The sequence below is a fragment of the Triturus cristatus genome, chromosome 1_1 (assembly GCF_964204655.1).
Source record: "Triturus cristatus chromosome 1_1, aTriCri1.1, whole genome shotgun sequence".
Lineage (NCBI taxonomy): Eukaryota > Metazoa > Chordata > Amphibia > Caudata > Salamandridae > Triturus > Triturus cristatus.
The window spans coordinates 1,047,949,987-1,047,971,955 of record NC_140579.1 but is presented as its reverse complement, the minus strand read 5'-3'; positions in this window follow the sequence as shown (position 1 = coordinate 1,047,971,955).

The window sequence follows — 21,969 nt, the reverse complement described above, 5'->3', positions numbered from 1 at the left end:
CCAGTGCTGCATCTTTTAGTCCAGCACTGACCCTGAAAAGTAATTCTAAGCGTACTTTCCAGTAACTTGCATTTCCTTCTATAGGAATCCATTGAGTGTTTTTCACCAGAAAAGTTTCTAAGTGTCCATTTTTGAAACTTACAAATATTCCTCTAAAATCAGCCGAAGTATGAATTCTGATTTACTCACCTTTTATCAGGAGAGAACCCAGTGCTGCATCTTTTAGACCAGCACTGACGCTGAAAAGTAATTCTAAGAGTACTTACCAGTAACTTGTATTTCATTCCGTAGGAATCCATTGTGTGGTTCTCACCAGAAAAGTTTCTAAGTGTCCATTTTTTAAACTTACAAATATTCCTCTAAAATCAGCCGAACTACGAATTCCGATTTACTCACCTGTTATCAGGAGAGAACCCAGTGCTGCATCTTTTAGTCCATCACTGTCCCTGAAAAGTATTTTCTAAGCGTACTTACCAGTAACTTGTATTTCATTCCGTAGGAATCCATTGTGTGGTTTTCACCAGAAAAGTTTCTAAGTGTCCATTTTTGAAACTTACAAATATTCCTCTAAAATCAGCCAAACTACGAATTCCGATTTACTCACCTGTTATCAGGAGAGAACCCAGTGCTGCATCTTTCAGCCCAGCACTGACCCTGAAAAGTAATTTTAAGCGTACTTACCAGTAACTTGTATTTCTTTCCATAGGAATCCATTGTGTGGTTTTCACCAGAAAAGTTTCTGTGTCCATTTTTGAAACGCACAAATATTTCTTTAATATCAGCCGAACTAAAAATTCCGATTTACTCACCTGTTATCAGGAGAGATCCCAGTGCTGCATCTTTTAGACCAGCACTGACTCTGAAAAGTAATTCTAAGCATACTTACCAGTAACTTGTATTTCCTTCCATAGGAATCCATTGTGTGGTTTTCACCAGAAGAGTTTCCAAGTGTCCATTTTTGAAACGTACAAATATTCCTATAAAATCAGCCGAACTACAAATTCCGATTTACTCACTTGTTATCAGGAGAGAACCCAGTGCTGCATGGTTTAGACCAGCACTGAATCTGAAAAGTAATTCTAAGCGTACTTACCAATAACTTGTATTTCCTTCCATAGGAATCCATTGTGTGGTTTTCACCAGAAAAGTTTCTAAGTGTCCATTTTTGAAACGTACAAATATTCTTCTAAAATCAGCCGAACAACGAATTCCGATTTACTCACCTGTTATCAGGAGAGAACCCACTGCTACATCTTTCAGCCCAGTACTGACCCTGAAAAGTAATTCTAAGCGTACTTACCAGTAACTTATATTTCCTTCCATAGGAATCCTTTGTGTGTTTTTCACCAGATAAGTGTCCAATTTTGAAATGTACAAATATTCCTCTAAAAGCAGCCGAACTACTAATTCCGATTTACTCACCTGTGATCAGGAGAGAACCCAGTGCTGCATCTTTAATCCCAGCACTGACCCTGAAAAGTAATTCTAAGCGTACTTACCAGTAACTTGTATTTCCTTCCATAGGAATCCATTGTGTGGTTTTCACCAGAAAAGTTTCTGTGTCCATTTTTGAAACTTACAAATATTCCTCTAAAATCAGCCGAAGTACGAATTCTGATTTACTCACCTGTTATCAGGAGAGAACCCAGTGCTGCATCTTTTAGTCCAACACTGACCCTGAAAAGTAATTCTAAGTGTACTTACCAGTAACTTGTATTTCATTCCATAGGAATCCATTGTGTGGTTTTGAGCAGAAAAGTTTCTAAGTGTCCATTTTTGAAACGTACAAATATTCCTCTAAAATGAGCTGAACTACGAATTCCGATTTACTCTCCTGTTATCAGGAGATAACCCACTGCTGCATCTTTCAGGCCAGTACTGACCCTGAAAAGTAATTCTAAGCGTACTTACCAGTAACTTGTATTTCCTTGCATCGGAATCCATTGTGTGGTTTTCACCAGAAAAGTTTCTTAGTGTCCAATTTTGATACATACAAATATTCCTCTAAAATTAGCCGAACTAAGAATTCTAATTTACTCACCTGTTATCAGGAGATAACCCAGTGCTGCATCTTTTAGACCAGCACTGACCCTGAAAAGTAATTCTAAGCGTACTTACCAGTAACTTGTATTTCCTTCCATAGGAATCCATTGTGTGGTTTTCACCAGAAAAGTTCCTGTGTCTATTTTTGAAACGCACAAATATTCCTTTAATATCAGCCGACTTACTCACCTGTTATCAGGAGAGAACCCAGTGCTGCATCTTTTAGTCCAGCACTGTCCCTGAAAAGTCTTTTCTCAGCGTACTTACCAGTAATTTGTATTTCCTTCCATAGGAATCCATTGTGTGGTTTTCACCAGAAAAGTTTCTATGTCCATTTTTGAAACATACAAATATTCCTCTAAAATCAGCCAAAGTACGAATTCTGATTTACTCACCTGTTATCAGGAGAGAACCCAGTGCTGCATCTTTTAGTCCAGCACTGTCCCTGAAAAGTATTTTCTAAGCGTACTTACCAGTAACTTGTATTTCCTTCCATAGGAATCCATTGTGTGGTTTTCACCAGAAAAGTTTCTGTGTCCATTTTTGAAACGTACAAATATTCCTCTAAAAACAGCCGAACTACGAATTCCGATTTACTCACCTGTCATCAGTAGAGAACCCAGTGCTGCATCTTTTAGCCCAGCACTGACCCTGAAAAGTAATTCTAAGCGTACTTACCAGTAACTTGTATTTCCTTCCATAGGAATCCATTGTGTGGTTTTCACCAGAAAAGTTTCTGTGTCCATTTTTGAAACGTACAATTATTCCTCTAAAATCAGCCGAACTACGAATTCCGATATACTCACCTGTTATCAGGAGAGAACCCAGTGCTGCAACTTTTAGTCCAGCACTGACGCTGAAAAGTAATTCTAGGCGTACTTACCAGTAACTTGTATTTCCTTCCATAGGAATCCATTGTGTGGTTTTCACCAGAAAAGTTTCTGTGTCCATTTTTGAAACGTACAATTATTCCTCTAAAATCAGCCGAACTACGAATTCCGATATACTCACCTGTCATCAGTAGAGAACCCAGTGCTGCATCTTTTAGCCCAGCACTGACCCTGAAAAGTAATTCTAAGCGTACTTACCAGTAACTTGTATTTCCTTCCATAGGAATCCATTGTGTGGTTTTCACCAGAAAAGTTTCTGTGTCCATTTTTGAAACGTACAATTATTCCTCTAAAATCAGCCGAACTACGAATTCCGATATACTCACCTGTTATCAGGAGAGAACCCAGTGCTGCAACTTTTAGTCCAGCACTGACGCTGAAAAGTAATTCTAGGCGTACTTACCAGTAACTTGTATTTCCTTCCATAGGAATCCATTGTGTGGTTTTCACCAGAAAAGTTTCTGTGTCCATTTTTGAAACGTACAAATATTCCTCTAAAAACAGCCGAACTACGAATTCCGATTTACTCACCTGTCATCAGTAGAGAACCCAGTGCTGCATCTTTTAGCCCAGCACTGACCCTGAAAAGTAATTCTAAGCGTACTTACCAGTAACTTGTATTTCCTTCCATAGGAATCCATTGTGTGGTTTTCACCAGAAAAGTTTCTGTGCCCGTTTTTAAAACGTACAAATATTCCTCTAAAATCAGGCGAACTACGAATTACGATTTACTCACCTGTTATCAGGAGAGAACCCAGTGCTGCATCTTTTAGCCCAGCACTGACCCTGAAAAGTAATTCTAAGCGTACTTACCAGTAACTTGCATTTCCTTCCATAGGAATTATTTGTGTGGTTTTCACCAGAAAAGTTTCTGTGTCCATTTTTGAAACGTACATATATTCCTCTAAAATCAGCCGAACAACGAATTCCGATTTACTCACCTGTTATCAGGAGAGAACCCAGTGCTGCATCTTTTAGACCAGCACTGACTCTGAGAAGTAATTCTAAGCGTACTTACCAGTAACTTGTATTTCCTTCCATTGGAATCCTTTGTGTGGTTTTCACCAGAAAAGTGTCCAATTTTGAAACGTACAAATATTCCTCTAAAATCAGCCGAACTGCGAATTCCGATTTACTCACCTGTTATCAGTGAGAACCCAGTGCTGCATCTTTCAGCCCAGCACTGACCCTGAAAAGTAATTTTAAGCGTACTTACCAGTAACTTGTATTTCTTTCCATAGGAATCCATTGTGTGGTTTTCACCAGAAAAGTTTCTGTGTCCATTTTTGAAACGCACAAATATTCCTTTAATATCAGCCGAACTACAAATTCCAATTTACTGACCTGTTATCAGGAGAGATCCCAGTGCTGCATCTTTTAGACCAGCACTGACTCTGAAAAGTAATTCTAAGCGTACTTACCAGTAACTTGTATTTCCTTCCATAGGAATCCATTGTGTGGTTTTCACCAGAAAAGTTTCTAAGTGTCCATTTTTGAATGGTACAAATATTCCTCTAAAATCAGCCGAACTACGAATTCCGATTTACTCACCTGTTATCAGGAGAGAACCCAGTGCTGCATCTTTTAGAACAGCACTGACTCTGAGAAGTAGTTCTAAGCGTACTTACCAGTAACTTATATTTCCTTCCATAGGAATCCTTTGTGTGTTTTTCACCAGATAAGTGTCCAATTTTGAAACGTACAAATATTCCTCTAAAATCAGCCGAACTACTAATTCCGATTTACTCACCTGTGATCAGGAGAGAACCCAGTGCTGCATCTTTAATCCCAGCACTGACCCTGAAAAGTAATTCTAAGCGTAATTACCAGTAACTTGTATTTCCTTCCATAGGAATTCATTGTGTGGTTTTCACCTGAAAAGTTTCTGTGTCCATTTTTGAAACTTACAAATATTCCTCTAAAATCAGCCGAAGTACAAATTCTGATTTACTCACCTGTTATCAGGAGAGAACCCAGTGCTCCATCTTTTAGTCCAACACTGACCCTGAAAAGTAATTCTAAGTGTACTTACCAGTAACTTGTATTTCCTTCCATAGGAATCCATTGTGTGGTTTTCACCAGAAAAGTTTCTAAGTGTCCATTTTTGAAACGTACAAATATTCCTCTAAAATCAGCCGATCTACGAATTCCGATTTACTCACCTGTTATCAGGAGAGAACCCTGTGCTACATCATTTAGCCCAGCACTGACCCTGAAAAGTAATTCTAAGCATACTTACCAGTAACTTGTATTTCCTTCCATAGGAATCCATTGTGTGGTTTCCACCAGAAAAGTTTCTAAGTGTCCAATTTTGAAACTTACAAATATTCCTCTAAAATTAGCCGAACTACGAATTCTGGTTTACTCACCTGTTATCAGGAGAGAACCCAGTGCTGCATCTTTAATCCCAGCACTGACCCTGAAAAGTAATTCTAAGCGTACTTACCAGTAACTTGTATTTCCTTCCATAGGAATCCATTGTGTGATTTTCACCAGAAAAGTTTCTGTGTCCATTTTTGAAACTTACAAATATTCCTCTAAAATGAGCTGAACTACGAATTCCGATTTACTCTCCTGTTATCAGGAGATAACCCAGTGCTGCATCTTTCAGCTCAGTACTGACCCTGAAAAGTAATTCTAAGCGTACTTACCAGTAACTTGTATTTCCTTGCATCGGAATCCATTGTGTGGTTTTCACCAGAAAAGTTTCTTAGTGTCCAATTTTGATACGTACAAATATTCCTCTAAAATCAGCCGAACTACGAATTCTGATTTACTCACCTGTTATCAGGAGAGAACCCAGTGCTGCATCTTTTAGTCCAGCACTGACCCTGAAAAGTAATTCTAAGCGTACTTACCAGTAACTTGTATTTCCTTCCATAGGAATCCATTGTGTGGTTTTCACCAGAAAAGTTTCTAAGTGTCCATTTTTGAAACGTACAAATATTCCTCTAAAATCAGCCGATCTACGAATTCCGATTTACTCACCTGTTATCAGGAGAGAACCCTGTGCTGCATCATTTAGCCCAGCACTGACCCTGAAAAGTAATTCTAAGCATACTTACCAGTAACTTGTATTTCCTTCCATAGGAATCCATTGTGTGGTTTCCACCAGAAAAGTTTCTAAGTGTCCAATTTTGAAACTTACAAATATTCCTCTAAAATTAGCCGAACTACGAATTCTGGTTTACTGACCTGTTATCAGGAGAGAACCCAGTGCTGCATCTTTAATCCCAGCACTGACCCTGAAAAGTCATTCTAAGCGTACTTACCAGTAACTTGTATTTCCTTCCATAGGAATCCATTGTGTGGTTTTCAGCAGAAAAGTTTCTGTGTCCATTTTCGAAACGTACAAATATTCCTCTAAAATCAGCCGAACTACGAATTCCGATTTACTGACCTGTTATCAGGAGAGAACCCAGTGCTGCATCTTTTAGTCCAGCACTGACCCTGAAAAGTAATTCTAACCGTACTTTCCAGTAACTTGTATTTCCTTCCATAGGAATCCATTGTGTGGTTTTCACCAGAAAAGTTTCTAAGTGTCCATTTTTGAAACTTACAAATATTCCTCTAAAATCAGCCGAAGTACCAATTCTGATTTACTCACCTTTTATCAGGAGAGAACCCGGTGCTGCATCTTTTAGACCAGCACTGACGCTGAAAAGTAATTCTAAGCGTACTTACCAGTAACTTGTATTTCCTTCCATAGGAATCCATTGTGTGGTTTTCACCAGAAAAGTTTCTAAGTGTCCATTTTTGAAACGTCCAAATGTTCCTATAAAATCAGCTGAACTACAAATTCCGATTTACTCACTTGTTATCAGGAGAGAACCCAGTGCTGCATGGTTTAGACCAGCACTGACTCTGAAAAGTAATTCTAAGCGTACTTACCAGTAACTTGTATTTCCTTCCATAGGAATCCAATGTGTGGTTTTCACCAGAAAAGTTTCTAAGTGTCCATTTTTGAAACGTACAAATATTCCTCTAAAATCAGCCGAACAACGAATTCCGATTTACTCACCTGTTATCAGGAGAGAACCCAGTGCTGCATCTTTTAGACCAGCACTGACTCTGAGAAGCAATTCTAAGCGTACTTACCAGTATTTTGTCTTTCCTTCCATTGGAATCCTTAGTGTGGTTTTCACCAGAAAAGTGTCCAATTTTGAAACGTACAAATATTCCTATAAAATCAGCCGAACTACGAATTCCGATTTACTCACCTGTTATCAGGAGAGAACCCAGTGCTGCATCTTTCAGCCTAGCACTGACCCTGAAAAGTAATTTTAAGCGTACTTACCAGTAACTTGTATTTCTTTCCATAGGAATCCATTGTGTGGTTTTCACCAGAAAAGTTTCTGTGTCCATTTTTGAAATGCACAAATATTTCTTTAATATCAGCCGAACTAAAAATTCCGATTTACTCACCTGTTATCAGGAGAGATCCCAGTGCTGCATCTTTTAGACCAGCACTGACTCTGAAAAGTAATTCTAAACGTACTTACCAGTAACTTGTATTTCCTTCCATAGGAATCCATTGTGTGGTTTTCACCAGAAAAGTTTCCAAGTGTCCATTTTTGAAACGTACAAATATTCCTATAAAATCAGCCGAACTACAAATTCCGATTTACTCACTTGTTATCAGGAGAGAACCCAGTGCTGCATGGTTTAGACCAGCACTGAATCTGAAAAGTAATTCTAAGCGTACTTACCAATAACTTGTATTTCCTTCCATAGGAATCCATTGTGTGGTTTTCACCAGAAAAGTTTCTAAGTGTCCATTTTTGAAACGTACAAATATTCTTCTAAAATCAGCCGAACAACGAATTCCGATTTACTCACCTGTTATCAGGAGAGAACCCACTGCTACATCTTTCAGCCCAGTACTGACCCTGAAAAGTAATTCTAAGCGTACTTACCAGTAACTTATATTTCCTTCCATAGGAATCCTTTGTGTGTTTTATACCAGATAAGTGTCCAATTTTGAAATGTACAAATATTCCTCTAAAATCAGCCGAACTACGAATTCCGATTTACTCACCTGTTATCAGGAGAGAACCCAGTGCTGCATCGTTCAGCCTAGCACTGACCCTGAAAAGTAATTTTAAGCGTACTTACCAGTAACTTGTATTTCTTTCCATAGGAATCCATTGTGTGGTTTTCACCAGAAAAGTTTCTGTGTCCATTTTTGAAATGCACAAATATTTCTTTAATATCAGCCGAACTAAAAATTCCGATTTACTCACCTGTTATCAGGAGAGATCCCAGTGCTGCATCTTTTAGACCAGCACTGACTCTGAAAAGTAATTCTAAACGTACTTACCAGTAACTTGTATTTCCTTCCATAGGAATCCATTGTGTGGTTTTCACCAGAAAAGTTTCCAAGTGTCCATTTTTGAAACGTACAAATATTCCTATAAAATCAGCCGAACTACAAATTCCGATTTACTCACTTGTTATCAGGAGAGAACCCAGTGCTGCATGGTTTAGACCAGCACTGAATCTGAAAAGTAATTCTAAGCGTACTTACCAATAACTTGTATTTCCTTCCATAGGAATCCATTGTGTGGTTTTCACCAGAAAAGTTTCTAAGTGTCCATTTTTGAAACGTACAAATATTCTTCTAAAATCAGCCGAACAACGAATTCCGATTTACTCACCTGTTATCAGGAGAGATCCCAGTGCTGCATCTTTTAGACCAGCACTGACTCTGAAAAGTAATTCTAAACGTACTTACCAGTAACTTGTATTTCCTTCCATAGGAATCCATTGTGTGGTTTTCACCAGAAAAGTTTCCAAGTGTCCATTTTTGAAACGTACAAATATTTCTATAAAATCAGCCGAACTACAAATTCCGATTTACTCACTTGTTATCAGGAGAGAACCCAGTGCTGCATGGTTTAGACCAGCACTGAATCTGAAAAGTAATTCTAAGCGTACTTACCAATAACTTGTATTTCCTTCCATAGGAATCCATTGTGTGGTTTTCACCAGAAAAGTTTCTAAGTGTCCATTTTTGAAACGTACAAATATTCTTCTAAAATCAGCCGAACAACGAATTCCGATTTACTCACCTGTGATCAGGAGAGAACCCAGTGCTGCATCTTTAATCCCAGCACTGACCCTGAAAAGTAAATCTAAGTGTACTTACCAGTAACTTGTATTTCATTCCATAGGAATCCATTGTGTGGTTTTGAGCAGAAAAGTTTCTAAGTGTCCATTTTTGAAACGTACAAATATTTCTCTAAAATGAGGTGAACTACGAATTCCGATTTACTCTCCTGTTATCAGGAGATAACCCAGTGCTGCATCTTTCAGCCCAGTACTGACCCTGACAAGTAATTTTAAGTGTACTTACCAGTAACTTGTATTTCCTTGCATCGGAATCCATTGTGTGGTTTTCACCAGAAAAGTTTCTTAGTGTCCAATTTTGATATGTACAAATATTCCTCTGAAATCAGCCGAACTACGAATTCCGATTTACTCACCTGTTATCAGGAGAGAACCCAGTGCTGCATCTTTTAGTCCAGCACTGACCCTGAAAAGTAATTCTAAGCGTACTTACCAGTAACTTGTATTTCCTTCCATAGGAATCCATTGTGTGGTTTTCACCAGAAAAGTTTCTAAGTGTCCATTTTTGAAACGTACAAATATTCCTCTAAAATCAGCCGAACTACGAATTCCGATTTACTCACCTGTTATCAGGAGAGAACCCTGTGCTGCATCATTTAGCCCAGCACTGACCCTGAAAAGTAATTCTAAGCATACTTACCAGTAACTTGTATTTCCTTCCATAGGAATCCATTGTGTGGTTTCCACCAGAAAAGTTTCTTAGTGTCCAATTTTGATATGTACAAATATTCCTCTGAAATCAGCCGAACTACGAATTCCGATTTACTCACCTGTTATCAGGAGAGAACCCAGTGCTGCATCTTTTAGTCCAGCACTGACCCTGAAAAGTAATTCTAAGCGTACTTACCAGTAACTTGTATTTCCTTCCATAGGAATCCATTGTGTGGTTTTCACCAGAAAAGTTTCTTAGTGTCCAATTTTGATATGTACAAATATTCCTCTGAAATCAGCCGAACTACGAATTCCGATTTACTCACCTGTTATCAGGAGAGAACCCAGTGCTGCATCTTTTAGTCCAGCACTGACCCTGAAAAGTAATTCTAAGCGTACTTACCAGTAACTTGTATTTCCTTCCATAGGAATCCATTGTGTGGTTTTCACCAGAAAAGTTTCTAAGTGTCCATTTTTGCAACGTACAAATATTCCTCTAAAATCAGCCGAACTACGAATTCCGATTTACTCACCTGTTATCAAGAGAGAACCCTGTGCTGCATCATTTAGCCCAGCACTGACCCTGAAAAGTAATTCTAAGCATACTTACCAGTAAGTTGTATTTCCTTCCATAGGAATCCATTGTGTGGTTTCCACCAGAAAAGTTTCTAAGTGTCTAATTTTGAAACGTACAAATATTCCTCTAAAATTAGCCGAACTACGAATTCTGGTTTACTCACCTGTTATCAGGAGAGAACCCAGTGCTGCATCTTTAATCCCAGCACTGACCCTGAAAAGTAATTCTAAGCGTACTTACCAGTAACTTGTATTTCCTTCCATAGGAATCCATTGTGTGGTTTTCACCAGAAAAGTTTCTGTGCCCATTTTTGAAACTTACACATATTCCTCTAAAATCAGCTGAAGTACGAATTCTGATTTACTCACCTGTTATCAGGAGAGAACCCAGTGCTGCATCTTTTAGCCCAGCACTGACCCTGAAAAGTAATTCTAAGCATACTTACCATTAACTTGTATTTCATTCCATAGGAATCCATTGTGTGGTTTCCACCAGAAAAGTTTCTAAGTGTCCAATTTTGAAACGTACAAATATTCCTCTAAAATTAGCCGAACTACGAATTCTGGTTTACTCACCTGTTATCAGGAGAGAACCCAGTGCTGCATCTTTAATCCCAGCACTGACCCTGAAAAGTAATTCTAAGCGTACTTACCAGTAACTTGTATTTCCTTCCATAGGAATCCATGGTGTGGTTTTCACCAGAAAAGTTTCTGTGTCCATTTTTGAAACGTACAAATATTCCTCTAAAATCAGCCGAACTACGAATTCCGATTTACTCACCGGTCATCAGTAGAGAACCCAGTGCTGCATCTTTTAGCCCAGCACTGACCCTGAAAAGTAATTCTAAGCGTACTTACCAGTAACTTGTATTTCATTCCATAGGAATCCATTGTGTGGTTTTGAGCAGAAAAGTTTCTAAGTGTCCATTTTTGAAACGTACAAATATTCCTCTAAAATGAGCTGGACTACGAATTCCGATTTACTCTCCTGTTATCAGGAGATAACCCACTGCTGCATCTTTCAGGCCAGTACTGATCCTGAAAAGTAATTCTAAGCGTACTTACCAGTAACTTGTATTTCCTTGCATCGGAATCCATTGTGTGGTTTTCACCAGAAAAGTTTCTTAGTGTCCAATTTTGATACATACAAATATTCCTCTAAAATTATCCGAACTAAGAATTCTGATTTACTCACCTGTTATCAGGAGATAACCCAGTGCTGCATCTTTTAGACCAGCACTGACCCTGAAAAGTAATTCTAAGCGTACTTACCAGTAACTTGTATTTCCTTCCATAGGAATCCATTGTGTGGTTTTCACCAGAAAAGTTTCTGTGTCTATTTTTGAAACGCACAAATATTCCTTTAATATCAGCCGACTTACTCACCTGTTATCTGGAGAGAACCCAGTGCTGCATCTTTTAGTCCAGCACTGTCCCTGAAAAGTCTTTTCTCAGCGTACTTCCCGGAAATTTGTATTTCCTTCCATAGGAATCCATTGTGTGGTTTTCATCAGAAAAGTTTCTATGTCCATTTTTGAAACATACAAATATTCCTCTAAAATCAGCCAAAATACGAACTCTGATTTACTCACCTGTTATCAGGAGAGAACCCAGTGCTGCATCTTTTAGTCCAGCACTGTCCCTGAAAAGTATTTTCTAAGCGTACTTACCAGTAACTTGTATTTCCTTCCATAGGAATCCATTGTGTGGTTTTCACCAGAAAAGTTTCTGTGTCCATTTTTGAAACGTACAAATATTCCTCTAAAATCAGCCGAACTACGAATTCCGATTTACTCATCTGTCATCAGTAGAGAACCCAGTGCTGCATCTTTTAGCCCAGCACTGACCCTGAAAAGTAATTCTAAGCGTACTTACCAGTAACTTGCATTTCCTTCCATAGGAATTATTTGTGTGGTTTTCACCAGAAAAATTTCTGTGTCCATTTTTGAAACGTACAAATATTCCTCTAAAATCAGCCGAACTACGAATTCCGATTTACTCACCTGTTATCAGGAGAGAACCCAGTGCTGCATCTTTTAGACCAGCAATGACCCTGAAAAGTAAGTCTAAGCGTACTTACCAGTAATTTGTATTTCCTTCCATAGGAATCCATTGTGTGGTTTTCACCAGAAAAGTTTGTAAGTGTCCATTTTTGGAATGTACAAATATTCCTTTAAAATCAGCCGAACTACAAATTCCGATTTACTCACCTGTTAACAGGAGATGACCCAGTGCTGCATCGTTTAGACCAGCACTGACTCTGAAAAGTAATTCTAAGCGTACTTACCAGTAACTTGTATTTCCTTTTATAGGAATCCATTGTGTGGTTTAAACCAGAAAAGTTTCTAAGTGTCCATTTTTGAAACGCACAAATATTCCTCTAAAATCAGGCGAACTACGAATTCCGATTTTCTCACCTGTTATCAGGAGAGAACCCACTGCTACATCTTTCATCCCAGTACTGACCCTGAAATGTAATTCTAAGCGTACTAACCAGTAACTTGTATTTCATTCCATAGGAATCCATTTTGTGGATTTCACCAGAAAAGTTTCAGTGTCCAATTTTGAAAGGTACAAATATTCCTCTAAAATCAGCCGAACTACAATTTCCGATTTACTTACCTGTTATCAGGAGAGAACCCAGTGCTGCATCTTTTAGACCAGCACTGACTCTGAGATGTAATTCTAAGCGTACTTACCAGTAACTTGTATTTCCTTCCATTGGAATCCTTTGTGTGGTTTTCACCAGATAAGTGTCCAATTTTGAAACGTACAAATATTCCTCTAAAATCAGCCGAACTACGAATTCCGATTTACTCACCTGTTATCAGGAGAGAACCCAGTGCTGCATCTTTCAGCCCAGCACTGACCCTGAAAAGCAATTTTAAGCGTACTTACCAGTAACTTGTATTCCTTTCCATAGGAATCCATTGTGTGGTTTTCACCAGAAAAGTTTCTGTGTCCATTTTTGAAACGCACAAATATTCCTTTAATATCAGCCGAACAACAAATTACGATTTACTCACCTGTTATCAGGAGAGATCCCAGTGCTGCATCTTTTAGACCAGCACTGACTCTGAAAAGTAATTCTAAGCGTACTTACCAGTAACTTGTATTTCCTTCCATAGGAATCCATTGTGTGGATTTCACCAGAAAAGTTTCAGTGTCCAATTTTGAAAGGTACAAATATTCCTCTAAAATCAGCCGAACTACAAATTCCGATTTACTCACTTGTTATCAGGAGAGATCGCAGTGCTGCATCTTTTAGACCAGCACTGACTCTGAAAAGTAATTCTAAGCGTACTTACCAGTAACTTGTATTTCCTTCCATAGGAATCCATTGTGTGGATTTCACCAGAAAAGTTTCAGTGTCCATTTTTGAAACGTACAAATATTCCTCTAAATTCAGCCGAACAACGAATTCCGATTAACTCACCTGTTATCAGGAGAGAACCAACTGCTACATCTTTCAGCCCAGTAATGACTCTGAAAAGTAATTCTAAGCGTACTTACCAGTAACTTGTTTTTCCTTCCATAGGAATCCATTGTGTGGTTTTCACCAGAAAAGTTTCTAAGTGTCCAATTTTGAAAGGTACAAATATTCCTCTAAAATCAGCCGAACTACGAATTCTGATTTACTCACCTGTTATCAGGAGAGAACCCAGTGCTGCATCTTTTAGAACAGCACTGACTCTGAGAAGTAGTTCTAAGCGTACTTACCAGTAACTTATATTTCCTTCCATAGGAATCCTTTGTGTGGTTTTCACCAGATAAGTGTCCAATTTTGAAACGTACAAATATTCCTCTAAAATCAGCCGAACTACTAATTCTGATTTACTCACCTGTGATCAGGAGAGAACCCACTGCTACATCTTTCACCCCAGTACTGACCCTGAAAAGTAATTCTAAGCGTACTTACCAGTAACTTGTTTTTCCTTCCATAGGAATCCATTGTGTGGTTTTCACCAGAAAAGTTTCTAAGTGTCCAATTTTGAAAGGTACAAATATTCCTCTAAAATCAGCCGAACTACGAATACCGATTTACTCACCTGTTATCAGGAGAGAACCCAGTGCTGCATCTTTTAGAACAGCACTGACTCTGAGAAATAGTTCTAAGCGTACTTACCAGTAACTTATATTTCCTTCCATAGGAATCCTTTGTGTGGTTTTCACCAGATAAGTGTCCAATTTTGAAACGTAGAAATATTCCTCTAAAATCAGCCAAACTACTAATTCCGATTTACTCACCTGTGATCAGGAGAACCCAGTGCTACATCTTTAATCCCAGCACTGACCCTGTAAAGTAATTCTAAGCGTACTTACCAGTAACTTGCATTTGCTTCCATAGGAATCCATTGTGTGGTTTTCACCAGAAAAGTTTCTTAGTGTCCAATTTTGATACGTACAAATATTCTTCTAAAATCAGCCGAACTACGAGTTCCAAATTACTCACCTGTTATCAGGGGAGAACCCAGTGCTGCATCTTTTAGCCCAGCACTGACCCTGAAAAGTAATTCTAAGCGTACTTACCAGTAACTTGTATTTCCTTCCATAGGAATCCATTGTGTGGTTTTCACCAGAAAAGTTTCTGTGTCCATTTTTGAAACGTACAATTATTCCTCTAAAATCAGCCGAACTACGAATTCCGATTTACTCACCTGTTATCAGGAGAGAACCCAGTGCTGCATCTTTTAGTCCAGCACTGACCCTGAAAAGTAATTCTAAGCGTACTTTCCAGTAACTTGTATTTCCTTCCATAGGAAACCATTGTGTGGTTTTCACCAGAAAAGTTTCTAAGTGTCCATTTTTGAAACTTACAAATATTCCTCTAAAATCAGCCAAAGTACCAATTCCGATTTACTCACCTATTATCAGGAGAGAACCCAGTGCTGCATCTTTTAGACCAGCACTGACTCTGAGAAGTAATTCTAAGCGTACTTACCAGTAACTTGTATTTCCTTCCATTGGAATCCTTTTGTGTGGTTTTCACCAGATAAGTGTCCAATTTTGAAATGTACAAATATTCCTCTAAAATCAGCCAAAGTACGAATTCCGATTTACTCACCTATTATCAGGAGAGAACCCAGTGCTGCATCTTTTAGACCAGCACTGACTCTGAGAAGTAATTCTAAGCGTACTTACCAGTAACTTGTATTTCCTTCCATTGGAATCCTTTTGTGTGGTTTTCACCAGATAAGTGTCCAATTTTGAAACGTACAAATATTCCTCTAAAATCAGCCGAACAACGAATTCCGATTTACTCACCTGTTATCAGGAGAGAACCCAGTGCTGCATCTTTTAGCCCAGCACTGACCCTGAAAAGTAATTCTAAGCGTACTTACCAGTAACTTGTATTTCCTTCCATTGGAATCCTTTTGTGTGGTTTTCACCAGATAAGTGTCCAATTTTGAAACGTACAAACATTCCTCTAAAATCAGCCAAACTACGAATTCCGATTTACTCACCTGTTATCAGGAGAGAACCCAGTGCTGCATCTTTCAGCCCAGCACTGACCCTAAAAAGTAATTTTAAGCGTACTTACCAGTAACTTGTATTTCTTTCCATAGAAATCCATTGTGTGGTTTTCACCAGAAAAGTTTCTGTGTCCATTTTTGAAACGCACAAATATTCCTTTAATATCAGCCGAACTACAAATTCCGATTTACTCACCTGTTATCAGGAGAGATCCCAGTGCTGCATCTTTTAGACCAGCACTGACTCTGAAAAGTAATTCTAAGCATACTTACCAGTAACTTATATTTCCTTCCATAGGAATCCATTGTGTGGTTTTCACCAGAACATTTTCTGTGTCCATTTTTGAAACGGACAAATATTCCTCTAAGATCAGCCGAACTACGAGTTCCGATTTACTCACCTGTTATCAGGAGAGAACCCAGTGCTGCATCTTTTAGTCCAGCAGTGACCCTGAAAAGTAATTCTAAGCGTACTTTCCAGTAACTTGTATTTCCTTCCATAGGAATCCATTGTGTGGTTTTCACCAGAAAAGTTTCTAAGTGTCCATTTTTGAAACTTACAAATATTCCTCTAAAATCAGCCGAAGTACGAATTCTGATTTACTCATCTTTTATCAGGAGAGAACCCAGTGCTGCATCTTTTAGACCAGCACTGACGCTGAAAAGTAATTCTAAGAGTACTTACCAGTAACTTGTATTCATTCCGTAGGAATCCATTGTGTGGTTTTCACCAGAAAAGTTTCTAAGTGTCCATTTTTGAAACTTACAAATATTCCTCTAAAATCAGCCGAAGTACGAATTCTGATTTACTCACCTTTTATCAGGAGAGAACCCAGTGCTGCATGGTTTAGACCAGCACTGACCCTGAAAAGTAATTCTAAGCGTACTTACCAGTAACTTATATTTCCTTCCATAGGAATCCTTTGTGTGTTTTATACCAGATAAGTGTCCAATTTTGAAATGTACAAATATTCCTCTAAAATCAGCCGAACTACTAATTCCGATTTACTCACCTGTGATCAGGAGAGAACCCAGTGCTGCATCTTTAATCCCAGCACTGACCCTGAAAAGTAAATCTAAGTGTACTTACCAGTAACTTGTATTTCATTCCATAGGAATCCATTGTGTGGTTTTGAGCAGAAAAGTTTCTAAGTGTCCATTTTTGAAACGTACAAATATTTCTCTAAAATGAGGTGAACTACGAATTCCGATTTACTCTCCTGTTATCAGGAGATAACCCAGTGCTGCATCTTTCAGCCCAGTACTGACCCTGACAAGTAATTTTAAGTGTACTTACCAGTAACTTGTATTTCCTTGCATCGGAATCCATTGTGTGGTTTTCACCAGAAAAGTTTCTTAGTGTCCAATTTTGATATGTACAAATATTCCTCTGAAATCAGCCGAACTACGAATTCCGATTTACTCACCTGTTATCAGGAGAGAACCCAGTGCTGCATCTTTTAGTCCAGCACTGACCCTGAAAAGTAATTCTAAGCGTACTTACCAGTAACTTGTATTTCCTTCCATAGGAATCCATTGTGTGGTTTTCACCAGAAAAGTTTCTAAGTGTCCATTTTTGAAACGTACAAATATTCCTCTAAAATCAGCCGAACTACGAATTCCGATTTACTCACCTGTTATCAGGAGAGAACCCTGTGCTGCATCATTTAGCCCAGCACTGACCCTGAAAAGTAATTCTAAGCATACTTACCAGTAACTTGTATTTCCTTCCATAGGAATCCATTGTGTGGTTTCCACCAGAAAAGTTTCTTAGTGTCCAATTTTGATATGTACAAATATTCCTCTGAAATCAGCCGAACTACGAATTCCGATTTACTCACCTGTAATCAGGAGAGAACCCAGTGCTGCATCTTTTAGTCCAGCACTGACCCTGAAAAGTAATTCTAAGCGTACTTACCAGTAACTTGTATTTCCTTCCATAGGAATCCATTGTGTGGTTTTCACCAGAAAAGTTTCTAAGTGTCCATTTTTGCAACGTACAAATATTCCTCTAAAATCAGCCGAACTACGAATTCCGATTTACTCACCTGTTATCAGGAGAGAACCCTGTGCTGCATCATTTAGCCCAGCACTGACCCTGAAAAGTAATTCTAAGCATACTTACCAGTAAGTTGTATTTCCTTCCATAGGAATCCATTGTGTGGTTTCCACCAGAAAAGTTTCTAAGTGTCCAATTTTGAAACGTACAAATATTCCTCTAAAATTAGCCGAACTACGAATTCTGGTTTACTCACCTGTTATCAGGAGAGAACCCAGTGCTGCATCTTTAATCCCAGCACTGACCCTGAAAAGTAATTCTAAGCGTACTTACCAGTAACTTGTATTTCCTTCCATAGGAATCCATTGTGTGGTTTTCACCAGAAAAGTTTCTGTGTCCATTTTTGAAACTTACAAATATTCCTCTAAAATCAGCCGAAGTACGAATTCTGATTTACTCACCTGTTATCAGGAGAGAACCCAGTGCTGCATCTTTTAGCCCAGCACTGACCCTGAAAAGTAATTCTAAGCATACTTACCATTAACTTGTATTTCATTCCATAGGAATCCATTGTGTGGTTTCCACCAGAAAAGTTTCTAAGTGTCCAATTTTGAAACGTACAAATATTCCTCTAAAATTAGCCGAACTACGAATTCTGGTTTACTCACCTGTTATCAGGAGAGAACCCAGTGCTGCATCTTTAATCCCAGCACTGACCCTGAAAAGTAATTCTAAGCGTACTTACCAGTAACTTGTATTTCCTTCCATAGGAATCCATTGTGTGGTTTTCACCAGAAAAGTTTCTGTGTCCATTTTTGAAACGTACAAATATTCCTCTAAAATCAGCCGAACTACGAATTCCGATTTACTCACCTGTCATCAGTAGAGAACCCAGTGCTGCATCTTTTAGCCCAGCACTGACCCTGAAAAGTAATTCTAAGCGTACTTACCAGTAACTTGTATTTCATTCCATAGGAATCCATTGTGTGGTTTTGAGCAGAAAAGTTTCTAAGTGTCCATTTTTGAAACGTACAAATATTCCTCTAAAATGAGCTGGACTACGAATTCCGATTTACTCTCCTGTTATCAGGAGATAACCCACTGCTGCATCTTTCAGGCCAGTACTGATCCTGAAAAGTAATTCTAAGCGTACTTACCAGTAACTTGTATTTCCTTGCATCGGAATCCATTGTGTGGTTTTCACCAGAAAAGTTTCTTAGTGTCCAATTTTGATACATACAAATATTCCTCTAAAATTATCCGAACTAAGAATTCTGATTTACTCACCTGTTATCAGGAGATAACCCAGTGCTGCATCTTTTAGACCAGCACTGACCCTGAAAAGTAATTCTAAGCGTACTTACCAGTAACTTGTATTTCCTTCCATAGGAATCCATTGTGTGGTTTTCACCAGAAAAGTTTCTGTGTCTATTTTTGAAACGCACAAATATTCCTTTAATATCAGCCGACTTACTCACCTGTTATCTGGAGAGAACCCAGTGCTGCATCTTTTAGTCCAGCACTGTCCCTGAAAAGTCTTTTCTCAGCGTACTTCCCGGAAATTTGTATTTCCTTCCATAGGAATCCATTGTGTGGTTTTCACCAGAAAAGTTTCTATGTCCATTTTTGAAACATACAAATATTCCTCTAAAATCAGCCAAAGTACGAACTCTGATTTACTCACCTGTTATCAGGAGAGAACCCAGTGCTGCATCTTTTAGTCCAGCACTGTCCCTGAAAAGTATTTTCTAAGCGTACTAACCAGTAACTTGTATTTCCTTCCATAGGAATCCATTGTGTGGTTTTCACCAGAAAAGTTTCTGTGTCCATTTTTGAAACGTACAAATATTCCTCTAAAATCAGCCGAACTATGAATTCCGATTTACTCACCTGTCATCAGTAGAGAACCCAGTGCTGCATCTTTTAGCCCAGCACTGACCCTGAAAAGTAATTCTAAGCGTACTTACCAGTAACTTGCATTTCCTTCCATAGGAATTATTTGTGTGGTTTTCACCAGAAAAATTTCTGTGTCCATTTTTGAAACGTACAAATATTCCTCTAAAATCAGCCGAACTACGAATTCCGATTTACTCACCTGTTATCAGGAGAGAACCCAGTGCTGCATCTTTTAGACCAGCAATGACCCTAAAAAATAAGTCTAAGCGTACTTACCAGTAATTTGTATTTCCTTCCATAGGAATCCATTGTGTGGTTTTCACCAGAAAAGTTTGTAAGTGTCCATTTTTGAAATGTACAAATATTCCTTTAAAATCAGCCGAACTACAAATTCCGATTTACTCACCTGTTAACAGGAGATGACCCAGTGCTGCATCGTTTAGACCAGCACTGACTCTGAAAAGTAATTCTAAGCGTACTTACCAGTAACTTGTATTTCCTTTTATAGGAATCCATTGTGTGGTTTAAACCAGAAAAGTTTCTAAGTGTCCATTTTTGAAACGCACAAATATTCCTCTAAAATCAGGCGAACTACGAATTCCGATTTTCTCACCTGTTATCAGGAGAGAACCCACTGCTACATCTTTCATCCCAGTACTGACCCTGAAATGTAATTCTAAGCGTACTAACCAGTAACTTGTATTTCATTCCATAGGAATCCATTTTGTGGATTTCACCAGAAAAGTTTCAGTGTCCAATTTTGAAAGGTACAAATATTCCTCTAAAATCAGCCGAACTACGATTTCCGATTTACTTACCTGTTATCAGGAGAGAACCCAGTGCTGCATCTTTTAGACCAGCACTGACTCTGAGATGTAATTCTAAGCGTACTTACCAGTAACTTGTATTTCCTTCCATTGGAATCCTTTGTGTGGTTTTCACCAGATAAGTGTCCAATTTTGAAACATACAAATATTCCTCTAAAATCAGCCGAACTACGAATTCCGATTTACTCACCTGTTATCAGGAGAGAACCCAGTGCTGCATCTTTCAGCCCAGCACTGACCCTGAAAAGCAATTCTAAGCGTACTTACCAGTAACTTGTATTTCCTTCCATAGGAATCCATTGTGTGGATTTCACCAGAAAAGTTTCAGTGTCCAATTTTGAAAGGTGCAAATATTCCTCTAAAATCAACCGAACTACAAATTCCGATTTACTCACTTGTTATCAGGAGAGATCGCAGTGCTGCATCTTTTAGACCAGCACTGACTCTGAAAAGTAATTCTAAGCGTACGTACCAGTAACTTGTATTTCCTTCCATAGGAATCCATTGTGTGGATTTCACAAGAAAAGTTTCAGTGTCCATTTTTGAAACGTACAAATATTCCTCTAAATTCAGCCGAACAACGAATTCCGATTAACTCACCTGTTATCAGGAGAGAACCAACTGCTACATCTTTCAGCCCAGTAATGACTCTGAAAAGTAATTCTAAGCGTACTTACCAGTAACTTGTTTTTCCTTCCATAGGAATCCATTGTGTGGTTTTCACCAGAAAAGTTTCTAAGTGTCCAATTTTGAAAGGTACAAATATTCCTCTAAAATTAGCCGAACTACGAATTCTGATTTACTCACCTGTTATCAGGAGAGAACCCAGTGCTGCATCTTTTAGAACAGCACTGACTCTGAGAAGTAGTTCTAAGCGTACTTACCAGTAACTTATATTTCCTTCCATAGGAATCCTTTGTGTGGTTTTCACCAGATAAGTGTCCAATTTTGAAACGTACAAATATTCCTCTAAAATCAGCCGAACTACTAATTCTGATTTACTCACCTGTGATCAGGAGAGAACCCACTGCTACATCTTTCACCCCAGTACTGACCCTGAAAAGTAATTCTAAGCGTACTTACCAGTAACTTGTTTTTCCTTCCATAGGAATCCATTGTGTGGTTTTCACCAGAAAAGTTTCTAAGTGTCCAATTTTGAAAGGTACAAATATTCCTCTAAAATCAGCCGAACTACGAATACCGATTTACTCACCTGTTATCAGGAGAGAACCCAGTGCTGCATCTTTTAGAACAGCACTGACTCTGAGAAATAGTTCTAAGCGTACTTACCAGTAACTTATATTTCCTTCCATAGGAATCCTTTGTGTGGTTTTCACCAGATAAGTGTCCAATTTTGAAACGTAGAAATATTCCTCTAAAATCAGCCAAACTACTAATTCCGATTTACTCACCTGTGATCAGGAGAACCCAGTGCTGCATCTTTAATCCCAGCACTGACCCTGTAAAGTAATTCTAAGCGTACT